Source organism: Lepidochelys kempii, chromosome 16 (genome assembly GCF_965140285.1).
Source record: "Lepidochelys kempii isolate rLepKem1 chromosome 16, rLepKem1.hap1, whole genome shotgun sequence".
NCBI lineage: Eukaryota > Metazoa > Chordata > Testudines > Cheloniidae > Lepidochelys > Lepidochelys kempii.
Window position 1 is genome coordinate 27,227,086 of NC_136395.1, and position 9,975 is coordinate 27,237,060.

General features: G+C 56.9%; 1 long non-coding RNA gene across 1 annotated transcript; it reads right to left on the minus strand.

Annotated features, from left to right (window-relative positions):
* Nucleotides 1-215: 215 nt before the first annotated feature.
* LOC144929506 (uncharacterized) lies at nucleotides 216-4,626 on the minus strand. The gene is made up of 3 exons (XR_013634763.1): nucleotides 4,230-4,626; nucleotides 2,751-2,879; nucleotides 216-1,359 (listed from the first exon to the last, which is right to left on the minus strand). It is a non-coding gene; the product is annotated as an uncharacterized LOC144929506 (long non-coding RNA).
* Nucleotides 4,627-9,975: the final 5,349 nt, after the last annotated feature.

The window sequence follows — 9,975 nt, forward strand, 5'->3', positions numbered from 1 at the left end:
TCCCTGCATTCCTCCACCCAGCACCAAACTGAAACTAAGCCTCCCCAGCAGGCTCCCTTCTGCAGCCTGTCTTCACATTCCTGGGCAGAGGTGTTTGTCCATTACAGAGAACATTTTCCCAGCAATATAATTTAATGTCAAAAGTGAAGTCGTTAGCTTAAATGTGCTTCTGAAAAGAGTTCAGCAGGAGTTAATTTTGTTCACATTTTGTCCACTTACAGCAGCCTCAGTAAGAGATCTGGTTTCATAAAGCCTTTATTAACAAAAATGAAATTCACAACACATCCTCCTGTCAGAACAGAAATGAGTAGGGAATACTTAGCGCTGCACTTCTCCAGCATTTTTCATATAAGGCTCTCAAAGCATGAACCACTTTTGTCAGATAATTGTGATTGAGGAAACAAACACAGAAGGGTGAAATGACTTGCCCATGGTCACTCTGTAATGGCTGGAAAGGGATGCACTACTTGGCTGCTACCTATGCCACAGGGAGGGCTTCTCATCAGTGTCAGTAATCCATCTCTCTGAGAGGCAGTAGCTAGGTCAACAGAAGATTTCTTCTAGTGACCTAGCACTGACTACACTGGGGGTTAGGTCAGTATAACTACGTCTTTCAGGGGAGTAGACTTTTCACACCCCCTGAGAGCATAGCTGTACCAATGGCAATTCCTAGACCAGGACAATGGAAATGAGTGTTCACAGCTTAAGGCTCTCCCTCAGACCTACCTCACCTCCTGTGTCAGGGGAAAGGGTATACTGTACATCTATGGGGCCTATTTTGCTCCCTGGGCTTGGGGCTGCTGGAAAAGCATTCACCCCCATCACCACACAGCTCTTCTGTTGACACTTGTATGCAAAACCTTTTGGGGACAGTCAAGAACCTCTCTTTCCAGGGTGGAGTGACAGACAAGCTGTGCTGGTTTCTTCTGGCAGGAGATCTCACGAGGGGAATAGTAGCTGGGTGGAAAATCAAGCCAGGGCCATAGTGATAGGTAAGAGAAATGGGAATGAACTCAGCATTTTGCCCTTTGGGGGAAGTGGGCTGGCTGCAGGTGGGTACAAAGGTGTTTTTGCTTGTAGGGTGGGCTCCTGGGGAGAGAGCTTGAGACCTGCCAGTGAGACGTGGCTGTAATGGAGTGAGTTGGGAGGACTGTTTGGGGGGAGGGGTGTGGCTGGAGCCCTGGGGTACGGTGCCAAAGCAGGGTGAGATTAACCATGTGGCTCCTGCTGCTGCCTCATTCCCTCCTGTTCCAGTAAATGCTCTGCTGCCGGGGGAGGAGGTTCTATTGCAAACGGCTGCGCGCTCCCTGCCCCAGGGTGGTCGAGCAGGCGCAGGTCTTCAAGCGTCACATGTACCACCTTCGAACAGGACGATGCAGAAAGTTACAGCCCACCGCGTGAGCGGTAGAGGTGTGTTCTCCCCCACCCCACCTGCGGACAGGCCCCACAACATGGTTCTGGGTCAGATCCCCAGCTGCTGTAATTCCTGGTCTGTGGGAGAGAGACCAGAGGGGGGAGGTGTAACATCTTTTACTGGGCCAACTTCTCTTGGGGAGAGAGACAAGCTTTTGAGCTACCCTGAGCTCTTCTTCAGGAAGATAAAGCTTCAGGAAGAGCCCGGGATAGCTCAAAAGAGATTACATCTCCTCCACCCTGTCTCTAATATCCTGGGACCGACACAACCACACCAATGCTGCCTGGCTCCATGGGAGTGGGTGAACTGCGCCAAGTTACGCTAGTGAGACTCTGGCCCCCTGTTATGCCCTTAGACGCTTATGGTTTAGCTGGGCGGGGGAGAATCACAAAGCTCCCGTCTTACCCCTTGTAAGCACAAGAAGGGGCCCTCAGTGCTACCGCAAAGGAAGAGAGCCAGGCCGGCGGGGAGTCTTTGTGCTGGGATGCTGGTCTCTTGCAGCCAGGCTCATGGTTCCCATAATGGAGCTTTCTGCTCTGCAGCTGCAGGAGCCAGGATCAGGCCTCATGGAGCTGAGCTGCCAACAGCTGTAGCTGAAGCTCATGAGCAGAGCTAGTGTGCCCTGGAGGGAGGGCTTCACAGAGACACTGGAAGGGCAGCTGCCTTGCTGGGCTCAGCTGCAAGGGAGGGGCATGCAGAGCAGCTCTTTACTTCTGCGTGGGGCGCAAAGTCCCCTTACCCCAAAGAAGAGCAGAAAGAGAGTCACTCTGGAGCCAAACTGGGATTCTTCTGTGGATGGCCTGAGCTCTCTCGCTCAGGGAAAGCCAGGGACTAGGAGCCCACCGGTTGCTGTGGAGAGCCAAGTCCCACCCCAAGCAATTGACAGGCCTGGTCCTGCCTGTTGCAACTGCAGAGCAGAGGCACGTGGGCTGCCAGGATGACTAGCCTAGAATTGCCAGGGCATTAGAATCCCCTCTTAGGAGATCCAGGCCTGGATTTTTGCAAGAAACGGCAAGACAGATTCGTCCTCAGCCCCTGCTCTGAGTGGCCACTGTGCTTTCTCACCAATAATTAATTGGCTGTGCAGGCAGAAAATTATTAATACTGGGTGATGTCCCTCCCTGCCTGACTTGGGAGCTGGGATGGATGCAGGCATGAGCAGCAGGTTTTTTTTACTCACCATCCCTGGTTTATTAGCTTTCTGCATCCTGCCCCAAGCACAGAAACATGAGATGAAGCTTTAACACTTCCCTTTCTCTGATCATTAACCCTCTCTAATGCTGTGACCTCAGAGAGGCTGCCCGATGCAGCAGGAAAGGGCTTTCCAGGCACGTACCTTGCTGTGGCCTGGGTCGGGATAGTTGCAGACCCCTGCTGGGAAGGCAGATCTCATTAAGTTCTTCAGCTCCTTTGGGTAAATGTAAGTTGGATACTTTGTTTTCTCCAGGCCTATTCCTCCTTCCCACTTTAAATACAAGCAGACAGGTTACGCTGGACAATAATACAAAATGGGCGCATTGTACACAACCATTTCCTCCCCAAAGCAGATGTGAAAAGGGCCCCATCACATGCCTCTTTGCCATGAACTTTGGCACCACATGTAGATCATGGAAATCACTACAGCGTAAGGCTGCGGACCGTCCCTGGTACCGGTGCTGTAAATTCAGGCCCAGTGGAAGCTGCCTTTACTTTATTGCAAACCCACTGTCCATGCCCGAGCTAGCCGTGCAGCTCTGTAGTCCCTGGAAGCCCACTGCGCCGCACACGTGCCACGTAGACATGTACCCGATGTAACACTAGAGCCAGGTTTACGTTAGCCTCCCCTTCGCTCCCAAGGCCCCCTCTCTTCGAGGGGAGCCTGAAGCAAAAGGCTGGGCTCCTTCCCCACCTCCCTTCCTCTCACCAGCCGCCGGCGGATGAGTCTGTAGGCCTGGTGCCTCCTGCTCCTATCACACTTCATTGTTGCTGCTTGCTCCAGGACAGGTGCCACCCAGAGTGGGATCCTGCAACAGACCACTCATGAGAGCCCAGCACACAGCAGAGACTGGCACCCGGGCCTAACAACACAGCTATCGCTGGACAGAGCTTTGTCTTGCCCTCTCGCTTTTCCACTGAGGACCCCCAAGCATGAACTCACCCTCCAGGATTCTTATAGACATTTTACAGGGCAGAAAACTCAGGCCTGTGACCAAGCCCCAGGAATCCAGTCACCCCTGCTTTAATCCACTAGACGCCACCTCCTCCCACAGCCAAGAATGCAGCCCAGGAGCCCTGACTCCCAGTCCCAACAGCTCGGATCCCTTAGACAACGCTCCCCGGCCACCTCCAGTTCTTAGCTGGTTTATCTGGCCCCTGCAAAGAGTTCCCCTGGCTTGTGCTACGTGCGCAGCGTGTCTGGGTTTCCTCCCTAACCGGGAAACCAACCTTCACGGCCAACAGGCTGACGGAGCAGTGAGAGGAGCCCAATGGCTGGGAGGAAAAATACAGGCACGTTTCCTGGCTTTGTGTGTGCTTACAAGGGGGTGCATGTGAGCACAGCCCCTATGCCACCGGCTTTAGCGTCAGGCAGGCACTTTGCCACAGCAGTTCCTATCTTGGTCCAGGGCAGGGTCCTTCATCCCAGCATGCTCTGGGGAGCAAGGGAAGCTGGGTGGGCATGGAAAGGGCACTGCCATGCCAGCCCCACCTCTGGGTGGCTGGAGGGCCCCTCACTGTGGGTGTCCCTATGGCACTGAGTTACCAGCGGCCTCGCAGACCAAGGGGCCGAGCCCCACCCTGGGTTCCTAGAGCCCTGGAGGAGGCAGGGGTCACTTACCCATGCTGCTGACAGAGCCGTGCCATATTCTCCATGTGAGCTGGCCTCTCCGGCCCTGTGACTGCAGCCTGTGGACACCTGCGAATCCCAGCCAGAAGGCAGCGCACTGGGAAGGGGAGCTGCCTCTGCACAGGGCGGGCTGACCTTTTCACCCCTCATCTGGCTGGGCGAGAGCCGGCAAGTGACTTGCACCAGCCCTGCCTCTGTCCTCCGGCTCCAGAGCCCAGCCAGAGCCTGGCTCCGACATGGCCACACCAGGCGGTGCAGTGAGCCAAAGCCTGCCATGCACTGGGCCCATTCAGCGCCATGCTACCTGTCTGGCACTGCCCCCGGCCCCAGGTGAGGAGGGGACTGGAGCAGCGAGGGGCCCTCTGCAGAGGAGGCCCTGCACCCACCACGAGAGCATCGTGTGCTGATAGCCTGCGGCAAGGGAGCATTGCACCGGCCTGACTCTGGGCGGGGGAGGGGAGATGCTGGCAGGCAGCCCCTGGCTGCAAGCCCTGCCTGGCCTTTCTTGTTCCCTTTCCAAGGCTGACATCTAGTGGCTGAGAGCCCCATGCTCATCCCCCAGGGCCCTTCCACCTCCAGGGCACCTGGCAGCTCCCACTAGGAACTGGCCCGAGCCCCTGCCTGGCTGATAACAGCTGAGCCCCTAGCCGCCCGGTCCAGATGGGAGCATGTGCCAGAGGAGAAGCATGGCGCATCACCCACTCAACTCCCTCCAGAGACCGTTCTGGTAGAAGCATCCGGCGAATGCGTTTGTCCCACAATCTCTGACTGCCCCTCTCCCCTCCCCATGCCCCCGCAAGGCTCAATGCTTCTAGCTGTCACCGTGGGTTATCGGAGAGCAGAGAACACAGGAACCGTGCAATGAAAACCCACCCATGCCCCCTCCTCCTGCAGCCCGCCTCTGGGGCCGCCCACCCCGGCACTGTGAGACATGCAATGCCTTATTGCAGAGCCCTGTGGAAAGCTGGCTGGACGCAGGGGGCTGGCTCCCCGCTCTTCTGTCCAGCTGCTAACTGTAACTAAGAGGTCTGATGATACTTGCCAAAGACAGCTACAGCAGAGCTCCCCAAGGAGGCTGTTCTGTCCTCAGTGGGCGAATGCCCTGTGCTCACCATGGGAAAGGCTGCACGTGAGCCCAGCTCTCTGTCCAGATGCCACCTGCACTGACACTATGCTGGGGAGGGTCAACTGGGAGCCGGGACAGAGAGCGCGAGAGCCTCAGGAGGGGCCCAGGGAAGTGCCGCTAGGAGTGCCGGTCAGACAGCAGCCTGGAGAGTGCAACAGCCACCCTGCGGCCACCCTTCCCGGCCCCCTTCCTGCCTGGTCCTGGGGCAGCATGGGGCTGGTCAGAGTTCATGCAGGGACAGCTCTGCACCTTCTTCAGACACCCCAGGAGGGCTCTTCAGGCATTCAGAGAACAGGACCTTCATTACTCCCACGTACATACTTCCGCTGGGCTGGCCCAGAGCAAAGCACATCCTCGACGGTGGGGCTGGGAGGGCCTGGCCTGAGGAGCTAGACAACCCGGGCACGTGCAGCAACCTGAGGGACCATCCCAGGGCAGCCGGAGTCCCTGAGGGCAGGGTGGGGGGCTGCCTGCCTAGGGGCTCGGGGGTAGCGCACGCTGCCCGCAGAAGGGGGCTATGGAGACGGGGCCTGTGACAGGCTGTGAGGAGAGGCAGCTCCCCACTGGCATGTGAATGTCCCTGTAAACAGGAGAAAACAGATGAGCGAGGTGGACCCCTGGTGGGTGGTACGCGGGCAGCCCATTGCCACCACACGCTGCAGCTTGGAGCCATGATGAAGATAAATGGGGAGCCCCTCCCTGGGAAATCTGTGGCCGATAAAGCCAGGCACCTGCCCAATAGCCACTGCAGCTGTTATGGTGGGACATGCCAGCTCCAGCTACTGCCCCAGGGAGAGGCAACACCAGCCCCCACCCCCGGGCCCGGAGCCTCACTCCTATGAGGGGAGCCCCTCGTTCCCCCATCTCAGCCAAGGGGGCAAGGAGGGAGAGGCAGCAGCTGTGGGGTCTAAAGCACCAGCACTGGGTGCTGGCAGTGGTCCCGCAGTTCAAGGCACCCCAGGTCAGCTGCCAGGCTCTTAGTGAGGGTCACTGATCTTTGTCCAGGCCTGTACTGTCAAGAGGTTAAGCCTAGCAGCTTCTAACAGTTGGGGGAGGCTGCCTGGACTCCAGCAGCCCCTTCTGTCGTGTCCTCCACCTGTCCTCCCCTCCCTCAGCTGTGATGCTAGCCCGCAGGTGCAAGCGAGCAGGCCCTGATCACCCTCTGGCAAGGTGGAGCCCTGAGCAAAGAGCTGAGTCTCAGTCTGTTGGGCCCCATGCGGGGCATTTCCACCATGGGAAAACCTCCTGTCCCCAGCAGCACTGGGGTTTTGGTCAGAGGAGCTAAGGAGCCCACCTGCCGGGACCTGTGAGCCTGAGCCCTGCCCCCCTTGGCAAAGTAAGAAGTTGGAGAGCGGGAGTTTCCATTCCCAGCCATTTCCATTAACAAGAAACCCAACCCATGCCTTGTGGCAGTGCGGCCATATTTCACTGACACCTGCCTTGCTGCAAACCTTGTGGCCAGCTCCCCGGGTCCCTGCTCCGCTGTGCTTTGAGTGACAGCCCTGGGATCACTCACTGAGGCCTGGAAACAGCAGGGGAAAGGAGGCACCTGGCCCACAAATGGGGCATGGGCTGCAGCTCAGGGGCTGATCGGAATCACTGAAGGCCCAGTGAGTCCCAAAGCGGAAGGTGTGTCGGGCACCAAGGGGACACCCCGGCATGGTGCAGTGCAGAGCCATTGCTGCAGAGCTGCATCAGTAGCAGCTAGAGCAGAGGACTGGGGCTCAGATTCTTGGGAGTAACTGATAGGTGCAAAGCACCTGCAGACCCCAGATGGTCAATGTAAAGGAGAGGCTCAGAGTATTCCTGCGGCTTCCTCTGCTGCATTGGCACAAAGACCCTGGCCTGCAGGAGTGGACTCAGCTCCTCCACATCTGCTGCTGGCTGGAGAAGCTCCTTGCCCTGCACCATTTGTGACGGGAGAGGAAGCCATGCTTGGAGTGACCCTGGGCCTTTAGACACCACCTTATTCCACTGAGTCCCCCACTCACCCTCCCCGATTGGTGGATGAACCTGCCTTGCTCTTCCTTGGGCTGCACCTGCCCTTTGGTGTCATGTTGGGTACAAATGCCTCTTTCCTCACTAGCTGCCTGGACTCGTGACTCCTACCCCCCAGCAGATGGTGGGAGGGTGAGAGTCCATCCCGCCTGGACAGACCAGTTCAGACAGAGTTTTTCAGTCATTTCTAAAACACACAATTCACCCTGTTCAGTTCTGTTAGTTCATTAGCTGAAATGCACACTTGAAAACAACAAAGGCTGAGGTTTAAAAAGCAACATGCAATTTTTATTATCTGTATCCAGGCCCACCATTAGCTCAGTCCCTGCAGTGTTATTGACCTTGATTCTCGCTCATTTGCATCCAGCATTTTTCATCCTTTGGAATATGGTGTTTGGGGACCTTTCCATCATTAAGTGGATTTACAGCAATTTCCTTATGTGTTTTCTCCAAGGGATTCTGTTATGAGAGGCACATTAAATCTCCATTAATACCTCATTATCTGACTGATAAGATTACCATGATAATGAGGCAGAAATTCTAATTGTTTCACTTCTTATTGTGCCTTTCATTAAATCATATACCTGGAAGTTAGCATGAGAGAGATTTTCAGCCTCCAGACCTTGTGAGTTGAGTCCCAGCATGGGCTGCATCTAGCATCTGCGAGGGATTTCACGGGACAGTCCCGGGTGCAGCGTGTCCTGATCCAAGAGCCCCTAGCCAGGGAATGCTGGTTATCGATGGCTCTTATGGTGCTTATAGCAGAGTCCCGCACATTGCTGGTGTGGACAAGCGCAAGAGCTGGGCTCACCCCTCCTTGTCTCCATTCTCCCATCGCCTGCGAGTCTGAGCAGACTGCCAGGACTGCACCGCAGTCAGCTCGCCGGGCTGTCGGGCCCAGGAGGGCTCATTCGAACAAGAGTTGAAGGCACCAGGTTAAAACGAAAAGGAAGGTTCAAGAAAAGGTGATGGGAGGCCTTTGATTAGAGGTTTGTGACCCTGCCTGGAGCTAGAATGAAAGGCTGAGGAGAGGCCCTTGTGTGCTGCAAACGTCACTTCAGACCAGCCTCATGCTCAGCACAGTCCTGGGCACAGCAGAAACTGGGTCCTGCCTCGGCTAGACAGAGCCCAGTGCAGACGGCCTCAAACCTGCCTGTGTTTCCTGAGAGCGTCTCTCTGCGTTTCACTCACCAGCTGCTCCGGGCCCAGGAAGCCTGCTCCCCTTTCATGGACTCTGAGCAATGGCAGCTAAGCCTCTGCAGATTCCCTGACAACCGGGGCAGCAGGAACCGACACACCCAGAGAAGAGTCCTGGCTGCTAGGAGGGCTGCGTCTGCCGCCCCCCCTCCCGCCCCCCAGCATGTGTCTGGGAAATAGCCAGGCCCTGTGTTCTGGCCCTGGGGTCAGGAGCAGTTTATTCTGCAGCCGGCTGCCTCTCCCGAGGGACGAGGGACGAGCATGTGCTGGGCCAGCTGGTGGTTTCTCCTGGGTAGGCTGCTCCCTTGGATTTTTCATAGTGTATAGTTGAAATTGTGTGGGAAGCAGGTGCTGTTGGAAGAGAGACTTCCAGGCATCAGACCCGCCAGGGATGGGGGGTCTCCCCCAGAGTCCCCAGTAGGGTTCCCCCGTAGCTCCGCCAGTACACCTCAGGCCTGACAGCAGCACCTGGACCTGCTGTTCCTGGGCCCTGCTTGGGCAGAGACGGTCAAATCCGTGGTGGTTCTGTGACTGGCAGAAATCTCCACTGAACTCAGCAGGATACACACTCAACTTACTGCTCGCCACATCCTCACCCCAGAGCGGGGCTTGGGTTTCCAGAGGGATCAGCCCAGCGCCCCATTCACTGGGTCGTCCAGTCCCATCACCCTGTGAACCCCTGAGGCTCTTAGAACGTCAGAAAGCCTGTTCCTGGGTTTGCACTTCAGATTCAGGAATTGCCCAAAAGCAAACTGCTGGAGCGACTTTCTCTCCTTGCTCACTAGGGCTGCCACTGCCCTGGCAGCTGTGCATGCACCGGGCCCAGGGCATGGAGTTACTGAGGAGGCCTCATGAATGCAGCTTGTCGGGAGTCCAAGTGCTGGGGCGGGGTGTGGGGTGGGCTGGATCTTTGAGGCTTTGTTCTCGAGTCCCCCTTGTTCCCCTTCCTTGGCTAAAGTTTGTGCAATGTGGGGCTCAACAGACGCTCATACTAATCGTGGCTTTTCAGCTGGTGGAGAGAGGAGTGGGTTGGAGATCACTATTTTTCACCCTGGCCCTGTGGAATGTTGCCTGCTGGCCGAATAACGAGCTCTGTCATTAATGACTTGCTCCCGAAGGCTTATGCAGCTGCTGCGGCAGAGCACATGCTGGGCTGTCGACTGCCTCTGCCAGGCTGGGAGCAGGCGGCTTGACCCCGGCACGGCTTCCGGACCGGCAGCATAGAACCGGCAGCGGGCGTGCCGGGGAGCTGGGAGTGAATCTGCTCAGAGCTGTCGCGCTCAAGCCAGATCCCCAGAAACTCTGCCCCCCGCTGAACTGCACGGCCCCCAGCCTGGAGCGCAGGCGGCCCTTGGCCTGGGCTCTGCAGAGCAGGCAATGACATTGTGTTTAATTCCTCTCCTGGGCAGTGTTAGG